This window comes from Rhagoletis zephyria, unplaced genomic scaffold (assembly GCF_001687245.7).
Source record: "Rhagoletis zephyria isolate East Lansing unplaced genomic scaffold, Rhagoletis_zephyria_1.1 Rzeph_scaffold_08155, whole genome shotgun sequence".
Lineage (NCBI taxonomy): Eukaryota > Metazoa > Arthropoda > Insecta > Diptera > Tephritidae > Rhagoletis > Rhagoletis zephyria.
In genome coordinates, this window is record NW_016165235.1 from 22,375 (window position 1) to 28,349 (window position 5,975).

The following is a 5,975-nucleotide window of genomic DNA, read 5'->3' on the forward strand; positions in this document are numbered from 1 at the left end:
CAGAAAACTATGGACGTATGATTGGCTAATGGAAGAAGAAGAAAGATACCATACAAAGCTATTAAAACGTCTTGAATTATCGGGTCCTAGAAGTTATAAAAATTTCTTGCGTATGGATGTGGCGACGTATAACTATCTTCTCGAATTAGTAACGCCTGCAATCGTTAAAAAAAATTACAATAATGCGAGACGCGCTCACACCAAACGAGAGGTTATCCGCTACGTTAAGGTTCCTTGCCTCAGGGCAAAGCTACGAGGATTTGAAATTCTTGACAAATATTTCACCGCAATCCCTCAGCCAAACAGTAGAAGAAACATGTTTAGCAATTATTTCTGCATTAAAGCCATTTAATCAGGTAAAGCCGTTTATGTATGTTAATACATTGCATGTACTGTCAGCGTCAAAAGTAAGTATACAGTGTTTTTTTTTTTTAAATGTTCAATGTTTATTAATTTCTATATTTTTTGTTAATTTATTCAGGAAATATTCAAATCCCCCTTTTTTAGAAAACAAAAAAATCGACAAAATGATATTAATATTTCAAAAAATTTTAAAAAGGAAAATAATCAAGAAATTACTATATACCTATTCATATCTGACATTATTTTATTTAATATGAATGTATGTATTGAAAATTACTGAAATTCATTTGAATTAAATAATTCTTGAAACGAATTCGGTTGAGTAATGACCTCGTTTGAAAGAATGCATACACTTTCGTTGTTATTCGTTAACTGCGGTGATGGCGAGGAAAGGACAGTAAAATCTGTGCTGGAAGAAGGGCTCGAACTGCACAATGGACGTATAACTTGCTTAAATTGTGTCTGCTCCGTTTTCACCGCACTGTTATACTTCAGAAGATTCAGTTGACCTTGAAGCAGTGCATCGTCAATAATGCGTTTTGCAAACAATTTTTGATCTTCACCAAGTTTGCGATATTCACTGCCCATCCTTCTGCAAAAACGGCAGCTTCGTCTTTTATTGGTTGAACATCAGATTTCTCTAAATGCCTTACTGCTAGTTTCAAAAAATCATCTTCTGATTTCCTTTTTGTAGACGTGCTAGGCTGTGTTTAAGTAGAAAATAGAATGACAAAATATGCATATATGTTTATATTATTAAGTCCTTTTTTATATGTGTTAAAACTAGTTAAAATTTTATTAAAGGTAATAACGAAAACAGTACAGTGGCGTTCAAATAATAGCAGTAAATTCAAAATGATGCTGCTGGCAACTTATCTTTATTTATTATTTATTGTTAAATTAATAAATAAAACACTGAAAATTGGAATGTAATCGGTACAAATATGAAAAATCGGGGCACTTACATTTTGATGAAAATATATTGGAATTTGTCGAATTATTATAAGTTTTGTACAAAGTTTAAAACTTCGGGTTGTATGGTTTTTGTTATAGCAAGAACAATTTTTTATAAAAAATTAATTTAAATTAAATAAAAAAATAATAATTCTTTAACCTCAAGTCGTGTTTCTAGTTACATGGCCACCAGTGTATGTATATTTTCTATTGGCTGCATTTCTTTATTCATTCTGAACGTTTGGAATAAACTTTTTTGTTTACTTATTCTTTAGAACGTTCCTGATGATATGTTAACGTATATTTCAATCGCGTTATGTTTATTCTGGTGGTGAAATGGGATTATCTGGAATGAATTAAGAGAAACGCAGCCATTATAAAAATTATTTTGATCAGATATGTTTAATAAAAATGTAGGTCGTATGATTATATGATTAATGGTTATTATTGTTCAGGGTATTCCTGGCAAAAAGAGCTGAGGAAAAATATAACCATAAAATTTAATAACCACGCCTACATTACTTTTCGCTATATGTTACAGATGCCAAGAAATGCCGAAGAGTGGAAGGCAATTGCAAGCGACTTCGAAAACAAATGGAATTTTAATAAGTGCATAGGGGCTATCGATGGAAAACAAGTTGAGATTAAAAAACCAGCTAACTCAGGGTCTTATTTTTTTTAATTACAAAAAGACCTTTAGCATTGTGCTTATGGCACTTGTAAATGCTAATTGTGAATATATAGGAGTTGAAATTGGTATAAACAGTCTAAATTGAAGCATCTTTATGACGAACGAGCTTTGAATTTACCGGAACCTGACAATTTGCCGCTGTCAGATCAAGTAGTCCCATATGTCATAGTTGGCGACGACGCGTTCCCACTGCTGGAAAATTTAATGAAGCCCTATAGTCGTCATATATTGACCAGAGAGCAACAAATTTTTAATTACGGGCTATCCAGAGCACGACGCATAGTGGATAATGCCTTTGGAATCTTAGCAAACAGATTCAGAATTTTTCACACTCCGATTAATATTTGTCCAGAAAAAGTTTCCATTATAACAGCTGCTACTTACATAATTTTTTAACAAAAAAAAATTATGGAATTTATCTGAGGAGAATACCGGAAAATTACCATATTGAAAACAACGTCAAAAATAACAGTTTAATTGACTTGCAGCCAACAAATTCTGGGAATGCATCTGTCCATGCGAAAAATATAAGAGACAAATTTTGTACCTATTTTAACACAATCGGCGCAGTGGAGTGGCAAAATAAAATAGATGTTTATAAAAAGTTCATATTTTATTTGTCGAAGTAAAAATTTTTCATAAAAAATACTCACTTTTTCAATGTTCAGAGAACTGTCAAAAGTAGATAGCCCTTCCATTTGGCTCTCCTGGTCCCGCAAAAACTCTAGATGGTCAAAATACCATAATGATGATTCATAAATATCATCGGCGCCAGCTCCAGATTTTTCCGATTTTTTTATTTTTTGAAGTTCGCGCCTATAAGAAGCACGCAATGAATTTATTATTTTTTAACCTCGTCTATGGTGGCTTCTGGATCACATTCTTTATAGACTTTTAACATTCTATCCCACGCCTTAAATTTTTCCACTTTGTTTCTATAAATGTCACTTTTTAATTGCCATAATGCTGGCTCGTTTTCGAAACATTCAATTAAACGCACTGTTAATTTTTTGGATAGACTCAATTTTGCCGCCGATGTGCACACTGCAAGCATCAACACAAAATGAGGTTGTTGTTTTTGTTTCCAATGCGATGCTCGCAAACCACGCTACAAACGACGAGCATGCTCGCTGAAAACCAAACCCCTTATCCTAGAACCCGAATTTTCGTAATTCGTAATTCGTAGCTACGCTACGAAAAACGAAAAATCCACATGCTGCAACCCTTGCGGAAACATGTGCAGCATTGCCAGCTATCAGTTGTTTTTCGAAGATAGCTGAATGAAGGAAAACAAAGTGGAAAGGAATTAAAAAAACACTCATCATGTGCTTGTTTATTGTAAAATTGGTTAATTTTGAGGAAAATTATGAATTCTGATGCATTTGCAATTAGAGCAGCAGAGTAAGAGGGCGCTATGGCAATGGATTCACAAAGGTACGCGGAGCTGTCGAGCATAGTAACCATGGGCGCATCTATGTCGCTTCTGGTTGAATTGTGGAACCACAAGCCAGAACTCCCCCTATGCCTGAAGCTCTGGTTCTCAATCCAGTTAATACAATAACAGCTTCTTCCAAGCCATTGAAAACATGCACTATGTTAGGTCCACCACCTGTTGCGATTGTTTTTGCCTTTGACCGCGCTTAGGGAATATAACCCTTGCTAAGTAGAGGGGCTTCCGCATGTCAAAGGTATACAACATTTCTTGTGCATATCACTCCGGCTACGCCGTCCACAGTATTTTTGAGCAGAACCCACGTCGGGCCCTCCCCAGACTTTGGAGTTTAACTTATATATAGGACTACAATTATCGATTATTACCGCAGCGACCACAAAAATCAGTTTCCATCTGTAAAACCATTTCAGCCAGTGGCCACCCAACTGAAGTTCGGTTGCCATATGCCTAAGTTGGCTCAGCTCGATGTTCTGGTCACATACGTAAGTNGATGTTCTGGTCACATACATAAGTACACATTTTCATGAGTCTATCTCTTCTTATTCTGGTACTTACAAATATTGGACCAAAGTTATAATACCATTTCATGCTCATGAAAGGTATAGTTTTCAAATCGGTGAAGTAGGTAACAAAATATAAATTCAAGCATTTTCTTCACTTCTTCCCAGCGTATCTATTAAAATGTCATTTTCAAAAATTTCATGCAAATAATACACCATAACCACAGCTACATATTGTGGGCAGTTTAGAGCATTTAGTTATAATATTTTAACTTTTGACAGGTCTTGCTACATACCACAGCCTCACCATTCTGGTTAGGCAGTAAGTGATTAAAGGATGGTTCCGTGCGCAGAAGTGAAAAAATTTTTACTGCCATTCACCTGGAAGTGGCCAGAAGCATTCTTGTGCGTACGGTTCAAATCGCAGCTCACAACGTCTTCTTCTTTGTGTTCTTTTGAATTTTCTTTTATATCTATCTTACGTACAATAGAATAATAATACAATTAATGTTTTTCATTTCTAATAAAAATTTTATTTCAAAACAAAATTTTTGTTTTCGTGTTATTTTTTTGTGGCTCTTTGTAGCTCTTAGAACTTAGATGTGGCCTTTTCGGCTTGGGCATTGCCTACCCCTGCTATATACATTTTCATACAAGGCAGGATTAAACCGTATTAAAAATATGCTGCAGAAACACAACAGCAAACAACAGCCGAGCTAAGAAGCAATGACATGCTATAACAGTAGGGGTATTCTCCAAATCTGGCAAAGTCATTGCACGTAGCACGGATTGCATGGATTGCATAACTTGCAAACACACAACAACAAAATACGTGGGAAACAACATTTCCTATCGCTGCAAAATATGCAACGTCGAAACCTATGTATATCCCTGCAGGGAAAGCTACTAGTTGTGAACTAGAATTCTACCGGTTTGCGTTTCAGCCCAACTAGTTCACGTTCCATCCTTTTTCAATGCTAGCGACTGGTATTTTTAACATTGCGATGTCCTACGAGATGTCAATTGTCAGGCTATGCATCAGCATCTACTAGTATAAATACTAGTAGCATCATACCAGTTGATGAGATAGTCTGCCAATTCATGCCCGGTGAAAAGCATAAGTGTGCCTTTTTGCTCGCGACGCTCCAGCAGTCACAATGGCCGACAGAGCAAAGCACTCGCGTGGTAAGCCTGAGGTCCCAGGTTCAAATCCTGACGCAGGGAAAGTTTTTTTATTTTCTATTTTTTATTTTATTTGGTTTTTTATAAATTTATTTTTTTGTTTAGGCTGTTTATTGTAATTTTTAAATTTAATAAAAAAAAATATTTTTGTTAATTTCTTTGTTTTTATAGCACAAGCATTTCTTCCTAAATGTTTTTTTGCAATGCAATTAGATTATCAAATTTGTTATTTATTTATAAGTTGAATAAATTATTTTTACTTACATTTATTTAACTTTAAAAATCTTAACCACCTCCAAGCGGCCTCGAACCTGCAATTTCAGAACCAGAACCAGTAGTCTTCACGTGACGCCACAGCCGACATTTGTAAGAAAAGCAATTATAATTGCGTTTTATTTTTGGCTTTGGCAATTCAAAGGCAGATGTCGCTGATCGCCTAAGTTCTTCGAAATTGTCGAACTGGTAGGCACATACTACTTAATGAACTAGTACTTTTTCTAACTGGTTTGGCTTTTCACTGCAGGGATATTTTGCAAAATAGCACAGCAAGATAAGTGCGACCCTGTGCTAGTTGTTTTGTTGTTGGAATTGCTACATATTTCTCTCATTCCTCTCATCTCGCTCACTTTATTTTTTTTGCTGTCTCTTGTTATTGTATTTGATACATAATTTCGCTGCTTGCTACCCATGCATGCTACCACTTTGCAATGGGGTGCTCTCGTACTCTTCGAAATTTGGAATAGTATTTTTGCATTTCGTGCAATCCGTGCATCGTGCAAGACTTCGAGAATACCCCTAGTATGTTTGAGATGGAATGACATGGCATTGCAAT

The 5,975-nt window shown here is 35.4% G+C and overlaps 1 pseudogene; it reads right to left on the minus strand.

The window, feature by feature from the left end:
- Positions 1–714: 714 nt before the first annotated feature.
- LOC108374808 (uncharacterized) lies at positions 715–3,052 on the minus strand (annotated as a pseudogene).
- Between the last annotated feature and the right edge of the window lie 2,923 nt (positions 3,053–5,975).